A 26,847-nucleotide genomic window follows, 5' to 3' on the forward strand; every position below is an offset into this window, starting at 1 on the left:
GTGTGTGTGTGTGTGAGTGTGTACCTGTGGAGGTGTGTATTACAGAACGGAAGATCACCTTGACTGTGGCCAGTCAGAGAGAGCCGTGGGCACTGAGACTGAGAAGGCGGGGTTGAACTGGCTCCCAGAAGGCAGTACTGTTCAGCACAGCCGTCTGCAGCCCCCCTTTAGACTCCCTCTCTCTCTCTCTCCCTCTCTCACACACATATACACACACACACACATACACACACACCCCTCCAGCTGGGAGGTCCCGGGAGGTAGTGAGGCTCACTGACTGATTAGGTCCCAGGTAAAGCACTGCCCGGGAGCCTACTAGAAAGCCAAAGTCAATGACGACACACACACACACACACACAGACACACACACACACACACACACACACACACACGCACACAGCTACTGTACACCTCCCCCCACACTTTCATATATTCGCGCATGCACATGCATACACACAGACTCGCGCACGCCTACTGTCTCTATCAGACAGCTGCTCATGCAGTCTGCTCACCACTGGGATTTCCCTCCATTGTATATGATATAATGATATTATTCCCTCTATTTGCTGGGTAGTTAGGCACCAGGCCAGGCAGCTCACTTATGAAATTGGGGTAAAAGCATGATGTTATTTCAGGATACAAAATGGCTGTGGAGTGGACGTCTTACTTGGCCTCTCTACATTTTGTTTCTGTGCTTTGGTTAATTCCCTCCTCTTCAGTCCTTTTATCTTATTTACATTACTCTCTTTCTCCTCCCGATATCCTCTCCCCTTACTGTTCTTAACAATAGCCTCATCTTTAACAATAGCTTTCGTAGCAACTTGCCCACATTTATAACCCGTGCGCCGCAGCGCAAATCAGGAAGTCACCGGACAATGGCGGTGTCCCCCTCCAATCCACAAGCAGTAAAAAGATACAAGTCTCAAATTCTATTCTCTACCCTCTGCCATTTTACAGTCCGTCAGCCTGTTAGTAGCGCCGTAGTTCGAAGTTCAGACCGGAACCCTCCAATGCTATTTCCAGCCCTTTTCTGAAAACCCGCTATTGTGGAGGTATAATTACAGGCCTATACGCTGTACTTAATTCCCAAACAATAGGGTGTACTTTTACACAAGGACATGAAATTACTCTCCATTGAGAACATGCTCAGCTAGACAACAGAGCTCTCGATGTTCCGAGGACATCCGCGCTGCTGTTACAACACTCAGCAAAACCCTGACTGCAAGTCTCTTCCTGTTGTTCCCTCTAATTACCTCAATGTAACCTAAATATGATGATGATGATGATGAAAGTAGTATTGTCTTTGTGGCACTACCTTTATATGTCAGATGTTTTAAATGAGCAACAGACAAAGAGGGAGAAAGAGAAGATCCCATTTGTTAACATGTATTTCTTTATTTGGAAGTGGGCGTTCAAGGCCGACTTACCTCAAATTGTCATTCCGTTTTCTCAATGTGTATTAACAAAGATCTATCTATCTATCTATCTATCTATCTATCTATCTATCTATCTATCTATCTATCTCTTTGGCGTTTTGTCTCAATCTCTCTGTCACACTTCAGGTGAATTGGACCTGGGTTTGCCTGGCCAGACAGGAAATGAGAAATATCTACTTGCAGCTGATTAAAGTAAGCTCAAGATCACTTGCTTCAGCACAGGAAAGAGGAGGGACGCGGTAGACTGTCACACAAAGGTTTGTGTATTTCAGGAAAAGTAGTCTAGAATTGCAAGTCAGCCAGTCGATGCAGCACAGATTGTATCTTTTCTATTTATTCAACCCCCCCACTTCCTCACTTTCTTTCGTTGAACAAGTTGATGAAGTTCCCTGATTAATTAGTAACCATGGGCAACAGTCACTGCAATTTATTTTCTCTATTTCGTTCAGTGTTTTTCTCTCTCTCTTTTCTTTCTCTTTCGTTCCTCTATTTTTTTTTTCTACCATAGCTCTGTTGTTCCTCAGTAGTCGTAGCCCTCTGACAGTGATGGTGTTGTTCCTCCATTCACTGTTGGCCTCCTTCTTCTCCGACAGGCACTCGGCTCCTGACTCCTAATTGGTGGAAATCCTAGCGGCATCTGGTTCTGGTGAGCGTCTCTGTCGACGACGGCGGTTGTCCAGGCGTTTGACGGCCGGTTGCCATAACGTCATCACCTTGGCGACAGACCGGACCCTGGCGCTGTTCTGGAGTACCTGCCACTCAGCATTACCAGCCACCCTCACAGAAGAGACAGGGCATTTCATGCATCCAAGAAATGAGGCAGTTTCAGAGTCAAATTTGATAATAAGCTTATTTCAACCCCCACCACAACACACCACACAACACCCCTCCCAGCTCTCCATGACTAACCCCAGCCTGTGGGAACGGGGCTAATATTTTAGTGGATAAATTATATGGCCTGTTAACTTTAAAAGAATCTGTCGACAGCGTATGGTGTCACCATGCCATTTTCATATAATGCCATTTTATCTCCCCACTTTTCACTGTAAGATTTCAGTTTTTCTAATGGCAGGGAATGCAGAGACCTTGTTGGCTTTGAAATGAGAATGGAGGAGAATTAAGTCTTTGGGAGTTCTCTCTTTCTCCCTTGTCTCTTTTTCAAACCCCTACGCTCTAGTTGCCTCCTCTTTTCTCCTCTCTCTCCATTCCCCTGTGGCCACATCCATGGTATTCCAGCAATACTCAATACACGTTTGTGTAGGCCTACAGTGCACTATACTGGTGCAACTTCTGCACTTCACTGCTATCTGGCAACAATTAATTGCTGCTTTATTGTGCATAAAAATTTGTTTCAAATTATATTACGGGATTATTTGTCTAGACAACAAGAAGTTAAATATTAATATAGCCTACCTATGAAATGTCTGATGTAAATGTATGCCTGTGAAGAAAACATATGCCAACAAGTGAAAGTGGACATTTTGAGCATACAGGAGCAAGACCTGCAGCTGCAGCTGTGTGACATTTAGTTGTTTAGATATTCACATGAATTAGATTTTGCTGCACTTAGGCCAGTTAGTTTGATTTGATTAAATCTGAAATTTTAATTTATCTTTGCCATCTGAAAAACAAGATAAACAACATGAAGATTATAAATGACACCACTTGGCTTCATTCAAGGCGTACATTCAGAGAATGTTTACACTCCACTTGAGCAGGATATGATTCGAAAATTCATCAAAATCAAATTAAACAACGCGGTCTATCAACTACTCAGCCCGTTACCACGTTAATGTTTCGTTTATGGACAGACGTCTTCACTCATAGCCATTTGTACCGGGATTGTCAGGAGGAAGACAAACACGCACACATTTTTTTTTAAAGAAATGCAAGAAAAAATTAAATAAACATGCATCTCGGTTCCTGCAAGATGGCGCTCAGTTCCACACATCACATCATATTTGCTGCTATTTCATATCCACGCATGAGCAAACACAGTGGTGGCCATACAGGAGAAGAGGCGGCAGGGGAGCAAACAGCATGAGGGCACCATGTTCAAACTGTGGTGACCAGTGGCTCCTGCCTGTCCGTGGCCTCACAGCGTTGCCTCTGCCCCGGTGGCTCAATGCAGGTATTCACACACAGGATTCCAGTGGCCACCGAAACATCTAGCCCAAACGGACACAGTGACTCTTCTATGTAAATAGTGGCCCGTGCCAAAATCTAGGCCTTCCTCCCTCTCTCTCTCTCTCACTCTCTCTCTCTCTCCCTCTCTCTCTCTCCAACTCTCTCTCTCTCTGTCTCAATTTCTGGTACGCTCTTTGGCTTTGTTTCCCTCCGCAGCCCTCCCCAGCCTAAAAATGAAAATGAGCGTGCTGTTTAACAGACCTCACAGCTCACATCCCAGAGTTCAACAAAATTAAATGCTCCCAGTCAGTAATAAAAGTAAATGCTGCATCGGCACTATTTTCTTTCTAGACTAGGAGCTACTGTAATGATAATTTGGGGGGAGGTTTACTCTAAATCTACTTTTATAAATAGATTAAATGAAGGGACATTACATTATCCAAAAAGAACAAACATCTTAAGCAATGGAGAGTAATTTCCCTTTCTTTTTTTGTTAAATTGTGTAATCAGTGTTTTAAATCCAGTGTCTCACCTCAGCAGTTGTGGACGCTGGAGGAGACTTGATGATTTGGCGTACTCTTGGCAGAAACAAAAGGCAAACATGGGGCTTATAGAGAAGGCAGACAGTCCATGAGAGAACAAACCACACCACAGAGAGTGAAAACAAACCCAACCACAGCCTTCTGAAACCGGGCCGGTCTATGTTATCTCCCTCCACGCCTTGGCTCATATTGTTTCTGTCTATTGTTTGCTTGGCTGGTTGGCTGATTGGTTAGTTGGTTACAGTCCAGACTGGGAGTGACATGATCTGAAAATACATGTTGCATAGTTTCATGGTGTCTTTGTTTCACTTTAATGGGGCTCTGGGCAATTATTATTGATCATTGTGGCCATTTTTATGTACTTTATATCATCGCTCCTGGCCCGATGCATAAACTGTGTGTGTATAAGGTGTGTGACATCACATATACATATAGCCACAAGCGGCCATTAGTGGGATCCAAGCCTATGGAGCAAATTATTTGACAGTGAGTATATTGATTCATCATTATGGAAAAGTTCTACATCTCAATGACAGAGCATTTTGGTGACTGACATATTGGCATTTGAAAAATTGACAATTTTTCCTCATGTCTGTATGAACTCTGGGTAATAACCGTAACCTAGAACGTCCATATATGCTGTGTGCAACATTTTGTTGGGATTGGATCAACTCTGCATGTAATTCAAGATGTTGGAAAATTGGCACGAATGAAATGAAAACCAATAGGTGCAATGGATTTGTGTTGAGCCACTGAATCTGAGAAAAAAATATTATAGGCCTTATGGTTTAAGAGTTATTAGCCAAATGTAAAGTTGCTTGTTAGGGTGCCACCATCTGAACAATCAGTGTAATTTTTGTTGCCTGAGTAGTGGGGGAGATTTGAAACCTATCTACCAAATTTGGTTACTCTAGGACTTACGGTGTCTGAGGTATAGATCGTTTTAAGACAGAAGAAGAACAAGAACAAGAAGAAGCAGAAGAATCCTAACAACAGGTTTTGAACGCCTAAAAATACTAACCTCTCCGCTGTTGTTAGAATCTGAGTTTGTAAATACATATTTTGACCTTAAAGGTAGCACCCATTCAAATTAAGCAATGCTTTAACAAGCCTAAACAAATCATTTATCAAGGATAAATCACTCCATTTATCCTTATAGACCTGCAGTGCGTCCTGGGAATGTACCTGATGTACAATCAAATATTTCTCATTAACCTTTTTGCATGATTTATGGACTATGACATAAGTAGCGACTGGTGTATTTTTGCAGGAACCACAACATCGTCTGGCTACAGCAAGCAGTGGTCTACAGGCTTTCCACATTTATCGAGCATAATTGCCGCTTAAAGTCTTAAATTATTTATTATTGTGAGATCTGACAGTGCTGCTCAGAAGCAAATTGGGATCATCTTCCATGACCACCAAGGATTTGCAGATTGGAGGCAGAACTAAGTTTATTTCCTCCGCTCTGCTTTTATCCCTGCAAACGAAGCGTTTAAAAGGATCACCCGCGACAGATAACCACGTTACTGTACAGACGAATAACGCTGCTGCTCTTAAGATCCTGATTTTGTCTGTGTTTTTTTTTCTCTCTCTCTCTTCCCTTCACCCCGGTCTAATTGTGCTGAAGCTCTCCCTGTGGGTTTTAACGTTTGACACGGCGAAACGCTCTTAAATCCTCCACACTGCTCCCTCCCTTATGAGGCCCAGTATCTTAAAAGCAAAAAGGATGTATGTCTAATTCACAAATTTATCACTTCGCAAAATGATGCATTAAATGAGAGGGGACACGCTCTGATTTGAAATGCTGACTTTAGAAAAGAAGTTCTGATTTTCAAAATGAGTTTAGATGGGCTCCCCTTCACCCCTCACCCACCCGCTCGCCTCCCACGTCCTCTTGCCTTCCCAGTTATATCACACTCTCTCCTTGAGAAGGGAGGCCATGGAGCTCTTCTTTGTCTGCCTTTCTCCATCTCTCACTCTCTCTCTCTCTTTCTCACACACATTTTGTAGCTTAGTTGAACTGCCAAATAGCATGTGTATGTGCATGTTTGATTGGATGTGTGTGCGTGCCTGTGAGTGTGTGTGCATATGTGCGTGCGTGCATAGCTTCATGTTTGTTTGTATGTGTGTGTGTGCATACATGCATTTCTCTCTTTCTCTAGAGTGCATTCACATGATTGCCTCCATGCGTTTATGCTTGCTTTTGAGGACAAGGCCATGGAGATATTCCTTCTTTTGCAAAGCATGACTGATTTTCATTTCTCTTGCCTTGAGATACTAAGCACTTGCGTCAGGAGTATCTGCTTAAGGCCAGCATACCATATCAGACTTGTTGCAACAAACGTGAGGTCTACCGCTGAGGATCTGTCCCTCCCCTTCTGAATCCTTCCCTTCTAATGTGATTTTCTTCAGACGCCCTTGTGCTTATGGTTAGCCCTCTGTCACTTAATGTTAATGGAAAGTATGCAGTTTTGAACAGGCAAAACAGAGAATCTATGGACACCAAGGAAATGATGATGAAATGTAGACAAGTCATGATGGATCGCACTGACTTATGTTCTGTTTGAATACAAATACAAATACAAATATTCTCATTCTTCTTCTTCTTCTTCTTAATTTTATTTATTTAAGTATTTTGGTATGCTGTCGTCACACAACCCGTCTCTAGAGAACCTCTGAGTTCCCCAGCGGCTGAAACCAGAGGAGGCATTTTTGAACGCAGCTCTAACAGCTTTTGAACGCAGCTCAACTGGCTGTGAGGCAACGTGGGCTTCCTTTCGACAGGTCAACCTGCCAAGAAACAAGTTTAAAGAGGAAAAAAACCTGTGTAAAAAGAGTAAATGTAAATGTCTGCTCAAGAACCAGCGATCCCTGGAGATGTGTTAAAACAAGGGCGAGGACTAAACCGATGACAACCCCATATCCGCACAGCCCACACCATGGAGGGAAAAAGCGAGACGCACTCAGTTTTAAGAGGTGCTCTCTTGACAGTGTTAATGACCGTTAGGCTACTGGTGAAATCATGAGGGAAAAGATTTCAAGCCGCAAAGTTTATTCTCTGATAATTTGTATTTGGGCAAGAATTAATTCAACATGATAAAATATTCTTAATAATAATGCTGTTTTATGTGGTTTGGTGTTCACATTTACACTTTTAAGTGTTTATCTGTAATGTTCTTGTTTATTTTTATTTATTTATTTGTTTGGTGACATCTTTGGTGACAAGCGGTCATTCCTGTGTTGTTTTTGCACTGCACTTCCCAGAGATCATTTGGCAGTCAAACAGTGTGGCCAGTACGGTGATGTCTTTTTCCTTGAATTTTCTGTTGATGAAGTTTCTGCAAGTACCAGCAGGTATATTTTCCTTGTCTGTTCAGCCATGGTGACTATCGCTGGTCATGCTAACTGCCCAGCTCTTCTTGTATTTATTCCAAACAAACGGCTGCTGCCGTAAATGGGAAACGCATCAGTTTCTATGCACCACAGGATTCCCAGGTAGCCTAAGTCCTACCCGACACCAGGTGTTTACAAAAGCTTTCATGAACTCAGTATAGGTTGAATCACTATTGTTTTATATCAATAGCGATAGCGTAGCAAAACGGACATTTATTTATATGAAAATGTTGTGGATTATTACTTTAAAGTTTGTGTCTGTATATTAGATTAATGTTGCTGCTGGTCATACATTTCCATATTAAGTTTTTTTTTAAATTTCAAATCTATCAAATACATAAAAAAGTATAGCCTACAGTCCCACGGGGCCAGGCTAGGTGTGCAGCATCAATTGTTATTGTACTTTAAAGAATATGTATGGTTATTTTCAACCTGGGGTGTATTTTCCTAGTTTTTGCCATCATGGCAATACTTTCTGATGAACATTGTCTAAATTATTCACAGTAGAGCTACTCTGAGTTTGCAGGGAGCAAGGCCTACTCCAGTACAATCCAATGGGGCAAAGGGAAACTCAAACAGTCAAATGCAAAATCACCCAAAACATGTCCTTTTCAACACAGTAACAACCACATGGCAATGAGACCTGCCTACCTCTGATTTCACGATTAACCACGGCCTGAAATTAGATGTTATTTTAACTAGTTAACAAGTACCAGTACTACCACTACTCTGATGCTGCATTCGGATCACATCTGATTTGCTGTAAATATCATCTGCCAACTGGGAAAAAACATTCACGCCAACCTCCTAGTGGTAATTACAAGTAGGACCCCATGAGTAGGACACGTGGGATTTCTTTGAGAGCTATTTTTTTTGGGTGGGGGGCAGGACCCCCTATACCCGTCATCCTCAAAGTCCGGACTCCGGTCCGGATCCGGACCGAACCACAACTGTCTCTGGACTTTGAGCAAATTATACTTTTCATATGTATTATTTGTATTATCTGCATGACATAGCCGCAACGCAATGAGTCAAAATTCTCTGCTTTCTCCACTGCAAGCAGCGCTCTGAATGTCCGACTGCTCCACTGTCTGTGTGAGGACGTCTACTCTGCTTTGATTTGGTCGCGGACGCCATGTCATACTGTAGAGCCACACTTTTTTTTTTCAAACTTTACTTTTTACAAGAGACCGGTAGAATCAAGTTGACAGCGCAGCTAGTTTCATCAGCAGTTAGCTACTAGCCTAGTTTTCGAACGTGAATCAATCTAAAATGGCATGTTCAAAGGTGGCCAGCCTGCAGTGAGTCTGCATTCTCAACAATGAACATGGTGAAGAACGAGTACCGCAGCCGACTCACCAATGAACACTTGCATCAGTGTCTCTTCCTGGCCATTACACCTTTTGTGCCAAAGTTCAAAGTCTTGGCAACAGACCAAAGGTGCCACTTCTCTCATTAAGCAACAGTGTTTGACACAATGTACAATAGTTCTGGACTTATTTGGACTTTGATTCTTGGGATGGTTTGATTCACCTCTGGTGGATGGGTGTGTGAACCGGTTTTGGGGGATGGGGATAATGGGGAAATGGTGATTTGTAGATTCTATTTAATTTAAATTTATATGTAATTTTATGTTTTATTTTATTTTATTTTATATATTTTATATAATTTAATTTTATATTATATTATATATATTTTATATTTAATTGTATATTATTAATTTAATAATTTAATTATAATTGGTTAAAAGCTTGACTGACCTTAATAAACGGACCTTTGTCTAATTAAAAATTTTCTTTGTGGACCTTTAAGATTTGTATTTGAGTACCCCTGCCCTATACGTTACATCTCACGTTATCAGATAAAACACACATTTCCAAGAGAAATACTTGGGAGACATACTGTATAAATCGCCGTAAGTATTCCAAATTTCCAAGTTTCACTGAATGCAGCATAAATCTCCCACATCGGTAACGTGATGAAGAAACGCACAGACAAACTTCTGACTTCTGATTAGTTGGACCTCCCCATTTGGTGTGCGTGAATAACCTTACTAAGTACTTTTTATCATAAATATGTCCACTTTGTGCTGGTCTCCTCAATGATTTACATGTGTTACTTAGAACACTTCTAAACAGTAGCTAGCTACCTAACCTAATCTAACTGTTATACTAACTGGGCTACACTAGCCTACGTTTGCTAGGTCTAGCTAGCTAGATACACAACTGTCTTCAAAAATGGATGGAAAGAGAGTGAAAGGGGAGAAGAGAAGGCTTCTCATGACAGACTTTTTTGAAGTGTAATTCCCCCCCCCCCCCCCGAAATGGTCAACTTGTGTCATAACATTTTATTTATGCTTCAATTAGGGTATGAATGTAGTGTAATTGACATACTCTTTATAACATATTGAATTTGCATCATGCAGAGCTTGGCCTCAGAGGAGCGGCAGCACCTCAGGTCAGCCCAGTGCAACCCAACACACTTCAGCATCAGGGCAGTACAGACCAGCAGGAGACCAGACCAGTCCCAGTCCAGCAGCACAACAGCACAGGCCGGGCCAGAAGCTCAGCAGAGCTCAGACCAGGACAGACCCTCCCAGCCCAACAGCAGCTCATGAATACTGTGAGTTTTGTGGTTTCTGGGATTTGATCAGCCCTGTACAATGCTGTGTGCTATGGCAGGTTAGGGTTAAGTTAGTTCCACGTTGACATATGCAAATAATATACCCATAAATAAGTAATTAATAAATTAATACCATCGTTGTTGCAGCTGTAGCCTCAGATAACCTCCTTCATAAGTCATCATATTGAGTGTTTCATGACAGGCAACTGCCCCTAACTCTCCAAGACTTGAGTCTCAATTTGAACCCTGTTCTGTAGGTTAAGTGTCTTTCAGTACTACAACACAGTCCCTGTTTACCAAAATGTTTCAATGTTAGCTTTAGGGATGGGTATCGAGAACCGGTCCTGACCGGTCAGTACCGAAATATTGATAGGCTCCTGGACAAACGGTACTGCTATCGGTATTTATGTAACGTTAATTCATTCTAGCCGTCCCGTAATGATGACAAAGCTGCCGGCGTCAGGCGATTACGTTTGGCGTTGCGTAACTGTGTGTTTACATTCAAAAGTGTGGGCTCAATTTACTAAATTGAATGAAAATTTAGCTAAATGCAATATATATAAAAAGGTAGCTGTGTGTAAAGGGGGTAACACCAGCAACCTCATGAAACACTTACAAATCCAACATTCTATAAATCTGAAGCAGTGCAGCGTGTTTGACTGCTTAAGCAAAGAGGCTGCGGCACCTAAAGTTATGTCCTCAGCCTCCCGGCTCCGATGCTGATGGGATTTGCAAAACTAAAAATGCGACTGTCTCGACCTCGTCAAGTCAAGGTAACACTCGTTATCGTTATAAAAATAAGTCTGTAGTTATTAACTCAGGACACAGTTAGCATCGTTTTTTAGCACTTCTAATTTATGTTCCTAAATAATCCCATAGACAACATCAGTCAAGCAGCAGCCACAGCTTCGTCAGTGGATAGCAGAAGTCAGACACCCAAGTCCAACCCATTCTCCATCGCTAGACGAGGGAAAATGACACAGGAAAAAACAGCAGAATATCACAGGGCTGTCGCCAAGTTTATTGTGATAGATTTACAGCCCTTCACTACAGTGAGTCCAGTTGGTTTAGGTATGCTCGGTAGCCAATAGCTAGCATAGCATAAATCGCTAACTCCTAGGTAGCCTAAGTTTGAACTTAGTGTGAGCTGTCCTGACAACCAGAGATAACAAATTTTGTATTGCTTATGGTTGTTAATATTTTCCTGTAGGGAGATGACCACAGCCCTTAACCCCAGTTACCACCCCCCTTCCAGATAATTTATAATAATAAAATAACTGTTGAATCTTTTCACATCTTTTCATGTCATGTCTTTATTTTTTGCACCAAATTATGGAGAGTAGTATCAATAAGAGTATCGATAAGTATCGGTATCGATAAGCAGTATCAGTATCGATATCGGTATCAATAAAATCCTAACCATACCCATCCCTAGTTAGCATTGTCCAAACTTCACTGCCACTGCAGTAGCACAGCTTACACAAATTATAAAGACTGTATCACCGAGCAAACAAGCATCACTCAATATGGGGTGAGAGACTACCGTTTGGTGTTAGGGGTTAAGCGTCTGATGACTGACTGTCTGTCTGAATGACCTGAGTTTGGCTCCTGCTGCCCACGTATTGCACTGTAGGAAAAAAACAAAAACACTGTAACTGCTGTGAAAACTAAAACAGTACAGCCATCACCGTTCTCTGGTAAACAAAGACAATGATAGAGATAAATCTATCCCTACTGCATATCGTGAAGAGAGTGATACCACTGCAACTGTCAACACAATCTCATTTCTTGGAAACCTGCCGCCATTTTGTAATTATAAACTGACCTTCTCTGCCAGATTAAAATAGCCAAGGCAAATCATAGGTATAGGAGACGACGGTCACTCTCTTGTAATTTATTGCTGTCCAGTGGCTTGACAGAAATGTCTGGTCCAAACTAGATCACACTAGTTTCAACTTTACCACACAATCAAGTCTGGTGTTGTTGTAGACACCCTTGATGGCCTGAGATATATAGACTGCTTTCATCAGTATCTATGACACTTTTTACTCTTAATAGTAGGGTTTAGTACTTAATTCAAACCTTTATTTAAACATTGCTTTAAGTCAGAGATATAATACATTTTTACAGTTCCCTGGGTGACCCTAGATTAACCTTTACATTTTCTATTAATAATTGCCACCTATGTTAATCTTTCTGGATTTTTAATGGCTGTTTAAAATGTATTGTAACATAATTATTGTATATTATGTTGACAATGTATTTAAATTGCTGCTGGTGCTTCTGTACACTCAGGACTAGAGTATGATCAAGTGCATTACAGAGATCTCTTCACGAGAAAGAAGCGTCTACAGTGTTAACCAACTCAGATCTAGAGCCCTAAATAACTACATTTCTCTGGTTAAAGTCATTATAAGTACTGAAACACTGAGAAACTGTTGTTATTGTTTTGGTTTAGTGTTCTGTAGTGCATCAGATACATCTCGAAGACTTTTTTCCATGATGGTTCACAATACATTAATAATATGAACGTAAAGGCCTTAAAGGAAGGAAACACTGGGGGATTAACAGACAAACACACTTAACCTTGCCTATATAATCCACAACAGCCTGGATTGTGCACCAATTTTGCAAGGAACGCCATGGGCAGAAAACAGAACAAACAGACTAACCAGCTTCCTGAAATTGTTTAGTTGCTCGGTTTTCCAACATGCCTTGCTACCAAGGACGTTTTATAGTAGATCTGGAGGATGAACAGAGAAATCGCTGCCCATTCATTTAAACAAAAGCTGCTCACCCAGCGCATATGCCAAAAAATAAAAATAAAAAAAAAGCCTCTATATAGTGTCTTATATGTGTCGTATATTGGACTTTTGGACCCACAGTAAAATTGTTTGGCTTCAGAACACTTCGATTATACTGCATGAGCTGTTTGGAGTTGTTTTATGGTAATTTGTTGCCTTTTTTGGAACTCTAAAGAACCAAGACTCGATGACTTTAGTTTCTTTTTCAAAACCTGTCCTCTGGGAACCCATGCATGGTAAAGCCACACGTGGTGCTAGGAGGATAACATTCGTGGACACAAGAAGGACACTGGCTACGTCAGCGCTGATGAACTGCACTCTGGCATGCTGGACCGGGATGTGTGGAGAGATGTCATCTCAAGAGCCCGAGTTGCCCCAGGGGACTCGACATGATGATGATGATGATGAGTTATTTTGGAGAAGGCTGATACGGAACAACGCAAGCAAACTAGCTGTGTGTTATGTGGACATACAAACTTAAGTTTCGACTGACATTTTCATTTTTAGGTGAACTAGATCTATGAGATATATGATATTTTAGTCATTTTTGTGATTTTAAGTGATATATGGGTAATTTTAATGATATTTGAGGCAATAAATATTGTGTGATGATTGTATGGTTTCTCTGCTATTTTTTTCCCCCGGCTTTTATTGGGGAGCACAACACTCTCGGGCTATTGTTAGAGATCCAGCCACTGTTTGAGACCTGGACTTCATTGGAAGTTTTGCGATATGCATACAAGGGCTGGTGCACTGTTGCCAACTTGGCAGCTTTGTCGCTAGATGTAGTGACTTTTCAGACCCCCCTGGCGATTTTATTTCTCAAAAGCAAATGGCGAAAAACTTTACTTGCTTGTCTAATCCAAAAAGGTATGATGATCACAGCGCTTCCCATACACAGCATAGCCCCTCCCTTGAGGACTGCAGCAAGTATATTGATATGCAAATTAGCGTATGACGTCATCTGCCGACTTCTAGCGACTTTTTGTGCAGCCAGTAGCTATAATGGAAAAGAGTTGGCAATCCTGAGCTGGTGTTCCATGGTATGGGTTGTGCACTGACTGTACAGGATCTGTGCTTGTTTTGTTTGAGAAGGGGTGTTTGTCAATAAGTCCATTTCTTTGAAATTGATGAAAAATAACAATTGATATTCTTGTCTTTTGTTGGGCCCTCTGGCTATGAGGGCCAAAGACAGTCGCTTACCTTTGCCTAATGGTTAGACCGCCTGTGATCAGCGCATACACCACCGTTCACTGTTTGCTCAAGCCTCTCTATTCCCTCATGCATCCCATCTACTCTTACCACAGGATAGTTGCTTGATTCGCAGCGGCAGCTCGTTCTTGCTTCCTTTCCAAAATCTCCTCAGCAGTGTATTGTGGTTCATACAAGTATGGCTCTGTTTTGATCACACCCTATGAGCATAATATTTTAGTAACAGCCAAAGCAAAAGCAGGGAGAGATCAATGCAAACCCCCATGTGGAACTGCAAAGAAGCAGAGCCCACAGGTGGATGCTGGGATAGTGGTGGGGTGTGAGATGCATTGGCAGCAGCTGTGGCAACAGTGGCGGCAGGGCAAGCAGCAGCAGAGAATAAGTGAGTGAGTTTGACAGCTTAAATAAACTGCCCAATTGGTGATGGCAATATTCAAGCTCAGCTGACACTCGAGTTGTTGAACTAGCTCTGCAGGCTTTGCTTCATTTAAATCGCATAACAAAACAGCCTCCGCCCCACAGAGGTTGGAGGCATGGAGCCAACAGATAGCCATGCGCCAACAGCTGTAATTTTCAAAATCACCACACTAGGATTCATGACGCAGTTTTGATACAACAAATCCTAAAACCCTGAAATGAAACTATCCAAGCAGGGCTGGTATTTCCAATCGGAAGCATTGACACTCCTATGTTTGCCTATGGACCTACTAAATTAACCGTTTTGTGCCGTTGCCTTCCTTCAAATCATACATTGATGAGGTTTTGGTCAGGAATCAAGCCATGAAAGATACGTTGTTTGTTCCTATCCTTTCCTCTGTTATTGGTAAGGTATGGTGTAAGGGAGTCGATACAGTGTCCTGTTACTAGTGAGGCAGCCAGGGTCCTTTGGCTACTGACCAGACATAAGGCTCTAAATCAGAGGGAGTCAGCAGATTACTGAAGTGTGGCGCGTGGTTAGAGGCTGGCTGCAGGTGTGTGTTCTCAAATACAAAGGAGGAGAAAGAGAGCGAATGAGAGAGAGAGAGAAATGGAAGGAAAGCTAGAGCAGAACTGAGAGTGAGAGAGCTAGACTGCTTGGTAGATGTGGTCACTTCCCCCAACTCACCAGGTGCAAGACAATATTGATGGAAGAAAACAAGGCCATCATCTCCCAGCTGCTCCACAGCACACTTCCTCTCTCTCTCTCTCTCTCTCTCTCTGTCTCTCTCTCTCTCTCTCTCTCTCTCTCCCTCTCTCAAGGCCCTCTTCACTAAGGAAGCATGGCCGCTCTTTGGTTTAACACTGTTGCAGTTTTCACGTGGCTTTGTGTTGTTTTTCACATTTGATCAGGATGTACAGTCTATGTGTGTGTGTTTTTTTTTTCTAGGCGTGTGGGTGTGTGGGTGTGTGTGTGTGTGTGTGAGAGAATCCCAGAGGGTACATACTCTATGTTGCACGCTGTTTCATCCCTCATTGTATGTGACTCAAAGACTGTCGTCTTCGTCCGTGTTTATGCACCCCTCCCTCTTGATCGAAACAAACATAGCCTCATTAGACACACACACACTCTCTCTCTCTCTCTCTCTCTCTCTCTCTCTCACACACACACACACACACACACATACATGCATACATACATGCATATGCACCTAATACACATAATGAACATAGACCCTTAGAGTAGAAGGCATCCTAGTTTCTGGGTTCACATGAAGGTAAGATTTGTGAATAGTAGTTGTAAACCTCTCTCACCAGCTAGTATCAAAGGCCAGAGAGTGTAATTAAGTCCTCATCTCCAAATAAAGCAAATGCACAATGCATACAGTGTATTTGCACAGCGTATTTGTGTTGCATGGGAGACTACTCACAGACATGTCTACACATAATCACAAGCGCGCACACACACACACACACACACAAATATTCACATATCCATGGGAATTTCACCTGTTCTACAGATTGGCACATCTCTTTGCACCTTATAGATTTGCAAGTATACAGTCAGCGAGTGTTTTCTAAACTTCATCTGAGACAAAGAGAAGCACAAGAAAATAAATCTACACCACTAGTCTCTATGAACCCATGGGGCATAAGGAATGGGTGGGGGAGAGTGTGAAGAGACTGCAAAGGTGAACAGGTGAAAGAGAAAAGCAGACAAGTGTAGCTTTCCCTGCCACCTTTCCGCCCTTCAATGCTCCCCCCATCCCTGCATCACCTCGCCTCGGGGGGTTGAACAACTGCTCTTGATGGGGGGGCAAGTGTTCTCTCTGTTCTTTCTCAGTGCCTCTGGGTGTACTACCGACTCTCACTACCCTGGCGATCTCCTGCCGTCTCACTCTCTCAGACTTTCGCACACGCACACACACACACACACACGCACACACACACACACAGAAACACAAACACACATATGAACACACAAGCGCTGTGCAGCGTCTGAACTCACACCCTCTTCGCTCTCTGCTCCCTCTCATCTTCCTATGTGGGGCTCTTTGTAGCCGCTGTGCCTGAGCTTGGTGAGGAGGAGAGGGAGAACAAAGGGAGGGAAAAAAGAAGGATGGAGAAAAGAGGGCTGAGGTGGTGGTGGTGGTGGTGGTGGAGGAAAAGGAGGGGGGGATGAATGAGAGAACGAAGGAAGAAGCTAGCGCTCACATCGTGTTGAGAGTGTCGCCTGTTGTTGCTTGCAGAGCATCGGTCGGCGCGAGTTTGTGCTCCACAGCTTGATTTGGGGGTCGTCCCCAGCTGCGCGTGGAGACAGCAGTATGGAGACGTGGCAGAGACTCTAATTAGACGGGCCTAAGCGTGCTGAACTGAGGGAGAACCCCGGAGCGCGAGCAAACGCTGCTCAGCCCCCCTGCAAACAGAGAGGGAGGAGAGCCCCAGCAGTAATTACAACGTTTCACAAACCAAGCAAGACACCTCCAGGAAGTCTTCAATCAGAAAAATCCTCTTGCACTCACTGGGGAGCTGGAGAGGAGATGCATTTCATTAGCCCTCACTGTAGGGTCCTTTTTAAAGAAGGGGAGATTAAGCTTTGACTTGGGGAGGTCATCCTGTTGCATCCCGTGTAATAGCATACCGTCAACTGTGATTCAGCATTGTCAGCCAAAATATGTTCGGCACGGCATCTCCAGGGAAAACCATGACATCTCAATAAGGATTATATAAAATGGTTAGACTCGTAATTGAGATTCTGGGCTGATGATAGACCTTAGTTGTAGAAACACCCTTCACGTTTAACAATACAAAACCAAATAAACCAAATCTCACCAATCATCCTAGGGTGATGGGAACATAAAAAAGCGGTTCAGAGATGTTTTGAAAAGGCATAGGCTGCATTAAACCTTTCCACCTTGTTTTGACATGTATTAATGCATACTGATATATTTCCACTACATGTTTCTTCTAACTACTGGGCAGTCATTAGCAATTGAAATCTTGTGTGAATGTGTGTTTCGCTTTTGAAGGGATAGATGTAATATTGGGATGAATATTTACGTCTAGGAGTTTATAGCTGATGAAGCTCCCTGTTACAGATTTTACATTCAATGAGAATATGGGTAACGGTGTGCCATGTTTATAACGGTCTTTTGGATGAATGTTCAGTAGAGGTATGTGGCTTGACAGAACCCCTCCTGGATGATGCTGGCAGTGTCCAGTATGCGGATCTGGAATGGATCCATTCTAACCGGGGTGCTGATTGCTGCCCCCATGAAAGGTTTGCAGTTTGTTGACAAGAGAATGTGGAATTCTTCACTTTGTCAGAATCATATGGGCTCTTCTGTAAACAGTTTGAACAGGGAGGAATCAAGAAAAAGCCATACATTCATCCTAATTCCATGAGTTCTGAGTTGTGTCCTGTGTGCTTATAATTGCAGGGTGTGCTGCAGGTCAGTTGAGTAACTGTTGCTGGAAGAATTGAATGAGAACTGTTGAATATATAAGGAATACATTACATGTTATAAACAACTCAAAATTAGGGCTGTATTCAGATTGCATATTTCAAAATGTATGATTGATCCAAATAATGTAAATCAGTGTTTTATTAAGTTCCACAATATATGCAATGCGCAGTACATTCATAAACACAATGGGGGTGGGATGTTTGTTTGCAGCTAGCTGAAGTGTGTGTGTGTGTGTCGCTGTCTATGTATGTGTTTGTGTGTGTGTGTGTGTGTGTGTGTGTGTGTGTGTGTGTTTTGGTGTATGACACAAACATCCACAGCAAAGGTGTGAAGGCACTCTCACCTGTCTCAAGTCGGAAGCATGTCGAACATGCACACACACATACACACACAGATGCATACACACACTGTGGCATATGTCACAGAAAACAGATGTGCGAGGAACAACGCTGCATCAATTATCCCACCAACTTCCCTCAGTAAATTAGAAAAGGATAATTATGTCTTACTTATTTTTCTCCCATGTCTGTCTTTTTCTCTCTTTTTCTGTTTTGGCATGAGTAGTGGCAGTTGTCATGCAGTGCATGTAAAATCATCTGTGCAGGTACAAAATGTCTAATCTATGCTTTTCCTGTTGGGATTAGCCGAGGATGCTGTGGTACGGCTGTCACAAAGTATTAGGGAGAAGAAAAGAGGAACAGGAGCAATACCTACAACTTTACCGCCAGACCAAATATATAAAGAAAAAAATTTTAGTTAAAAAATACAGAACACCTAAATTTTTTATTTGCAATTTATGTTTGCAGTACACAAGAGTGAACCTACAAAACAAAACGCATCTTGGAATGGTGAATTTTCAAAATGACAGTTTTTATTACATAAATTGAAATGAAGTACTTCAGTGATAAATTCACAAATAACCCTTTTTTCACTTACATTTTTCTATATATTATTTGCTAACATCTGAAATGTGAATTTGTATTAGCTTTATCTGCTGTTCCTCACTAAAACCCACATACTATTACTTTTCCGCAGAGATGGTAATTACAATCACACTAAATAGGCTTGAACCGTATCAAAAATTAATTAATACCAAATTTTATTTGGGTTATCCATTGCTAAAACACATGGTTTTTGCATGCTAATGCCACATGTTTTGAAACATTCCTGCAATTCAATTACTTGGGAATATCATTAAAGGCAACAAATTTACAGTTTAATTTGTGTGGACTATTTAAGTCGCTCCAGAGCCACAGAATCCCCCTCCTCAGTAAGTGGATTAATTAATTTGAATCAATAAAGTCTCTTAGTCGGGTTGCACCCCTCCCCAAAAAATAACTAACTCCACACACAGCCTTATCAGCAATGAAGGTCCAAGCCCTTGCTTTGCAGCTCAAGGAGGAACTTGTGCAGAGACAATTAGTCAGAGGATTTCCGCCTCGTCTTTTGCGCTTTCAGCGTTTTTCATTTGTATAGAATGTTTGTTTGTTTGCTTTGTAACAAAAGTGGTATGTTGTTAAATGCCACTGTTTTGTCTTCTATTTATAGGCAACATCAGGTCTGCATTTACAGAACTTTTTGCATTTATTTTGAACATTTAAAAATAACATTTTTTTTCTGGAGGACATTATCAATACTGTGTGAGCTTGGAATAATAAGGTTCTATCTGGGTAGAGAGCAGTTTTGAGATATTGAACATCAAAGTTTTGACATCCCAGCTGGCAAGTGTTATTTAGTAAAATCTATCTTTATAGCGCAACACGGCTTGCATGGTTCTTTGAATGCAAAATCTGAAAGTCTTCGGACAATTCGAAATTTGATTTTCTTGAGGGCCTTAACAAAGATAGAACCTTGTAATTATGTAAGGTCAATCTTTGTTTTGGTTCTATAAGGTTGTATCTGACAGCTTACAATGAGGAAACCTCTTTTTCAATGGGAAACAAAAATGTAATTATCAAGTCAGTTTTGAAACATATTAATACTAGGCTGCATCAAATTAAATCAAATTTGTTATAGTATTTTATATTTGAATTATAATTAAAGTCCTACTCCTAATCATGAGCCACGGTAATTACAATAACATCAGTTTCCAAACAAGAAATTTCACTTAATAAAAGGACTTTAATTAATTAATAAATACATGAATTTCACAACTTTTTGAATATCAAAATATTAATACAGTTTACAACATCTGATCAGTTCAGTGATGTGCTGACCAGCATACCATTGTATGTTTGACTGCTTTTACTTGTTCCAAAATAAGATACTCAAATTTTCTGCAGATATTATTGTAGTACTTCTTGTTTGCTGTTGTTTGAATATTAAAGCATGAATTGGACAGCTTGTTGCTGGCCTTTTTTTTCTTATTGCTGGCCTTTTTCCTTGATTGTCCCTGTCTGCCCATTTTATCTTCCTTTTCTGCTGATGTGACTGCTGTTCTCTGTTTCTGCTGCTGTCAACCTAGCATTAAAAAACACTTAATTCAATATAATAAGTTACACATCTTGTTTAAACCCATCTTTGGCTACACACTGTTTCTGATAGGGGTATTCATTTAACATCCAATCGGTGATGGTAACTGCGATGGTAACCAGTGGACAGGAGTTATTTACATATTATAAATAGTAGATAAAGAGAAATAACCTGTGAGGGAACAATAATGTTTATTCTAGGCCATCTGATGTTCAGCTCTGTAGTTAGACTGAGCTAGCTAATGCTAGCTAGCGCAGCAGAAAGCTAATGATTTGGTTGGTAAAACAGCAATTAGCCTTCATTAAGCCTAAAATCCTCACTTGCCCTTCATTTTTGTTGTGAAAAAGTGGAGTTATGTCATCTTTAACTTTGAAAATTGTCTTGTTTTCTGGCTTGCTCGCCATTATTACCACATTTTCAGGCTACATTATCTAGCCTCTGACAGGATGTGGCTGAAAGGTTGATTGGTCCTCACTGAAACATTGACGTTTGTGATTTGATGGGAAATAAAACCTTATAATACCATGGTGAAATGCAATTTCTGAGATAGAACTTGATATCTTTTTAAATATTTAACCCCAGCATGCTCTTAAAAAAAAATAATAACAACACTACACAAGCATAAAATAACATTCAAAGATTAACTCAATTTTGATAAAAAAAAAATAAAAAAAAGTAATATGGAACCTTATAATTCCAAGCTCACTACTTGACAGGTTTGAAATAATACTAAACAGCAGGAGAGTAACTAGATGAGTCACTATGACTACCCCGCAATGTAAAATTCATGTAAAGAACAATATTCAGCCTCCGCATGTCAGTGTTAAACATTGGTTTTGCTGTTTTAGTGTCATTTTACATTATTGGAAAAGCATAAAAGTGCTTTGCTACGCCTTAACACATAAAACAGCTCCAGTGGATTACTTCACATTTCTGTGTGCACCCTTAAACTTGTAAAGGAGATCATTCATGGTACATTTGATTCCTACTTTCAATTAAGGATTTAATACAGCTGTCTTTAAACATAAAGATTATATTGTGTGATGTCTGTCTACTTTCTTTCCCGGTTTCTATAAGGAAAGCCCAGTTTAGTTTTGATGCTCATGGGAGAGTCTGTCTGAAAATAGTGTTGACAGATCAGTCTTATTCATAGCCAGTCAGAGAGGGTGTTTTGCACGGTGTGAGAACAAGATGTTCATCAGTGCAGTGGTTCTACGTAATGGATTTTGTGAATAGACAGGTAACGACATTATGTTTTATTCTTTTATCCATATATGTATAGAGCCTACACCATGTCCCATCTGCCGTTCTGTCTGTCTGTCTGTTTCTCTCTTTGCTCTCTCTCTCTCTCTCTCTCTCTCTCTTTCTCTCTCTCTCTCTCTCTCTCTCTCTCTCCTTCAGCCGTGGTGAGGAATCTGTTGCAGAGGTGTTGCATTTCTGTTTGTGTGAGTGTCTGTCAGAAGTCCAGTTGGGAAAATCTGAACAGCCACACTTGTCCTCAAACAGCGAACTGTTCAACATGGAAAGCTTATGACAGGAAGCATTATTTATTAGGTAACCGAAGCCTGTATGCATTAAAGATCTGAGAACAGGAATAATGTGAGACCAATTTGAAGTTTATATGAAGATGAGACCGATCCAGTGATTGTAGATTGCTATAGGCTTTGTGCAAAATGGCCCTGGGAAGTGTTTGTTTTTTTGGATCTGGGACAAAAACACACAAAAAACGTGCATTCTATGCAGTTGTTGAAATTCAGTGTGGTTGCTAAATTGCCGGCAACAGTTAAGAAACTAACCATTCACTCACTCATATTCTGCCCTGTCCGTATTGAACCAAAGGTAAACACATCCTAAATTGTTTTGTTTACTATAGTTTTCAACCGAAATACAGACCTTGGGGGAAATGCTTATTGCCACTCAGCAATATCAAACCGCCTCTGAGGAATGACACTAAATATAACATGGTGCATTGGTTTAAAGTACCCTAAACAGATGGTTTACAAAAGAAGGGTTGTTTTCCAACGGGGAGACCATGGGTTTGCCTTATTAGATTGTCACATCTGTGTTGTAGCAGCAGCCAAACCTGCTCCTTAGAATCTAATCAAAATCACAAGGAAGACGAGTTAAGAAGGAGCATATGAAAGAAGTAAGAATATCAGTGGATGTCCTCCACTTTCAGAAGGATACACAGACTTCACTGAAAAAAAAAGAGAAATGAAACGTGTTTCCACAAAGCAGATATCCGAGTTTTAGTTGTTCGGTTGCTGTTGCTATAGTAGTTCAATGTTTGAATACAGGCCTACAGAAACATGCACAATTCTTAGCTCATTCAAAATACATGTGAACATGGATTATAACATATATGCAAAAAAAATTGTGAGAGCAGTTTCATTTTAATTCTAAACATCTTCATTCTGAAAACAAATATCCTAAGAAATTACACCTAATTTTGCAGAATGATTAATGGCATGAAATTTGTATTATGGGTTAATATATATATTTTTTAAACTGATCGATTTCAGGTAGGATTTAATTTTTCCGAAAAGAATACGAGATTTGGGAATGAAACCCCTCGTATATTTTCCCTGACACACTCTTGTGTCGGATGAATGTGTCCTGATGTGCAGGCCTTGGCTCTGGGTCAGTTTGAGAGCTGATGGATTGGAACAGGTATTTGAGTCAGAACCAAGGGCACATGTTCCATTTTAACAGTTCTCTTAGATCTATTCTAATGAGTCTGAAACCGCAAGCCAAAGCTGTTTGATTTGCCAGCAGAAATGAAGCATCACATTTGTTCATAACAAGCTGCATTAGCTAATCAGTCTGTGCGTGCGTGTGTGTGTGTGTGTGTGTGTGTATGTGTGTTTGACCATTCTTTGATAATTACTCTGGCAGTGATTGCCACAGATCTCGTATTTCTGTCCTTGGAGAAGCATCTAAAAACATTATTTCCATCATCCTTGCCAGGCAATCACACTGATTGCAAATTTCAGCTTCAAATGACGCCTCAGAAAAGCATCGATTTTTGCAGGTAACTTATAAAGACACAGTCCTAAGAGACCTAAGACTACATAGTTATTAGCTATTAATATTTAATACTATTCTTACGTCTTCCTCTGAAACAGCAAACAATGAGATATGTATGTGCATATTTACACACTGTATATACTAATGTTTAATTAAATATACATATTATACTATACATATAAAGTGTGTATATTTTTTCAATCATTTAATTCCAGTGCCAGACAAGGAAAAAAAAAAAAGGGGGTAATGATCTGAATCATTTCATTGTGTTTTTAGGTGCTTTTTTTGGTTAGGAGAGTGGCGGGCAATTTAACCTAAAACACTGTAATGGGTGATGCCTCAGGGGGTGTACTGGCACTCCACATCCATCTGCTCAGAACAGCACTACCAGAATCTCAGCTCAACCAAGAGCTGCCCTTTCAAAAAGCTTTTACCCCTCAGTGGCTCTACACAGAGGCAATAAGTACTGGACTTGAGAAATGACAGAAAATCAATTTTGAGTAGTACCAGAGCTACTGCCAGCACTAGTAATCACTCAGTGGCACTTAGGTCACAACAACTAGTCAACCTGTGTAATGCTAAACCAGTGCTGGCGCTAAGGTACATGGGACTGAATGTTTTGTGCAGCAAGATTTGAAATTAACATCTTTGATCCTGTCGTCGTTTCTACAAATTGATCACCTGTCATCCCTCTCAGCCTGAGCCTCTTAGCATATTGCCAGTGTCGTCCAGAAAGCCTGTATGTCAGCTTTGCTTTTATTGTAAAAAGAAATACGTACATGGGTGTTAACAGAAAGAAAACAACCAGTTGCACTTCCAATCATGATTGTGGAAATCCAGTCGGATGTGGCCATAATCCACAAGCAGCGCAGTGTGTACGGAGGATCCAGAGATGTGCCTCTCCATTTTGGCGGATCCATCTGTCAGTCTTTCCCGGCACTGTGCTGCTTTCTCTGGCACATTTGACAGCCCCCACGCCTCAGCCAGATTAGAAAATTACACAAATGTTAGGGTGGAAAGGTGTAATTGAAGATGGCAAAGGGCTGATTGGGAGACATTTAAATGATTATTCTCCACTGTTCAACGTACAGGGCGTGTGGCAGAGGCCACAGGGAGAAACACTTTGAAATGATTACTGCTTCTGACAGGAAGGTGTCAAGTCTCTCTCTCTCTCTCTCTCTCTCTCTCTCTCTCTCTCTTGCTTGCTCACTCGCTATATATCTGTGAATGTGTACATATGAGTGTGTTTTTTGAGTGTGAATGTATATATATGTGTGCGTGTTTGTGTGTGTTATATATGGGTTTGTTTGTTCTGTTTATGAGCATTTTTCTGTGTGTGTCTTTGTCCAGATGTATTTATCAGGATGTGTGTGTGTGTGCGCGAGTGATATGGCCAGGGGGGTGGAGGTGGGGGTGGGGTATAGGCCCTGCGGAGTTCCTAACACAACACAAACTAGAGAGGATTTACATCAGCCAGATTACAGCACTGCCACCATGACAGGATCTAATGGAGGAAACAAGACACCTTTTAATGAAGACGCTAATTTAAGAAATATCACACTGTGTTCTGAAATATAAATCAGATGGAGATGCAAAAGCGGAGGGAAGACGTGGCCTGACACAGGGATGTCCTCTGTTATTTGGTTGTATTCATTACTGGGTTGTTTCTAATGAGGTGTTTCAAAGAAAATCAAATCTCCCAAGTTTTTTTTTTTCTGTTACAAACTTAGAATGTGAAACATACTGTAGCCTACAGATTTGGAATTAAGTTTTAGGGGAACTTTATCAACTTTTAAGCAGGTGCATACATAGACTTATTATCTATTTTTTTTTTTTTTTTTCTATTCTTACCCCATCCTACAGCAAACACACCCAATCAAAATGACTGGGGTGGATACCCTACATAGAGGTATCACACTTTCCCTCTTACAGTTCATTTTTGATGTTTGTGGTTTGGATACGTGAGGTTCTTCTGTGTGTGAAATTTCAACAATGACTTTCTTGAAATTCTCGCTGTATTTTTGTACCAGATTGAATGACCCCCATTCCATTGCATGCATGGCAATTGCATGTGCCATAATGAAACAACTGACATATCATTTTTTCCCCTGACATAGTCATACGTTTTCTATCTATGTGGTCCGGGTCAGAGTTGCGTTCTGTCATGTTAAATGCAGTTGACAGAAGAGCCAGGCAACACCCTAAACCTCTGGTCTGAGACTTTGTTTTCCCTGGGCACCACAGTACTCTGCTCCCTTAGGCTTTGGTCTGTAAGCTGTAGGTTGTGGTTGTTTCTCTATACTCGCTCAAGTCATACATTTGACAGAAGTGAGCATTGTATTCTTTTGTCATAATCTCATAGGGTCTAGCAAAGGCTGGACCTGCCTCAGGCATCTTACTATTTCACTCAGATAACATGGTTTCAGTACCTCCAAATATTGAGATCCTTAAAATTTACTTCATACTCTAAGGACTGAATAAGGCAAGGAATAGTTGTAGGACTTAAAGCAATAGAAAAATAACATTAAGTCAAATACCAGTGTCATTTACCTGGGAATTCGTAATAGAATTTGTCTCCCTGTTCCCTTCTACAGCTTGTCTAAAAAACATAATTGTGTATGCCTTTGGTGGACCTTTTTGTCCAAAGCACCTCACCATGCCTACATTTTCTATATAGGTGGCCCTAGTGGGTCAACTTCAAAACCCTGATACTGTTTGGGCCTTGCTGTACCCAACGCACTGCAGCTCCATAGGACCAACATAATAGTACCAATACATTTTCAAACTGTGGTGATTCAGATCAAGATAATAAAGCAACTCTAGTAGTCACACTCATGGTCACATTCATGGAAACTATTTTTTAGGACCACTTATGGAAAAATAGAATTCTAAGATTTTGAGAAAAAAAGTAATATTAATATTATCGTAATATTACGAGTTACAATTACATTACAAGTCAGAATTTCAAGAAAAAAGTTGTAATATTACAAGAATAAAGTCATACTACTACGAGAAAAAACTCATAGGCCTAATATTTGGGGAAAAAAGGTGAAATATTACTAGAATAAAGTCAATATTAAGAGAAAAACGTAAAATTTCGAGAAAAACAGTTGAAATATTACGAGAATAAAGTCATACTATTACAAGCAAAAAGTTGTAATATTTTGAGAATAAAGTCATAATATTTTGAGAAAAAAGTCGAAATATAAAGGATTGAGCTGCCAATACCTCAATACACTTCCAGTTTTGTCGCCGAAGCTCATTTTCTTTTCAAAATAAAAGCCCTACTACTTTTGCAACTGAGCAAGGTAATCACAACTGAACA

Source organism: Centroberyx affinis, unplaced genomic scaffold (assembly GCF_046629955.1).
Source record: "Centroberyx affinis isolate AG114_WGS23_722 - 3 ecotype Tasmania unplaced genomic scaffold, CSIRO-AGI_Caff_v1 ptg001502l_1, whole genome shotgun sequence".
NCBI classification, from domain to species: domain Eukaryota; kingdom Metazoa; phylum Chordata; class Actinopteri; order Beryciformes; family Berycidae; genus Centroberyx; species Centroberyx affinis.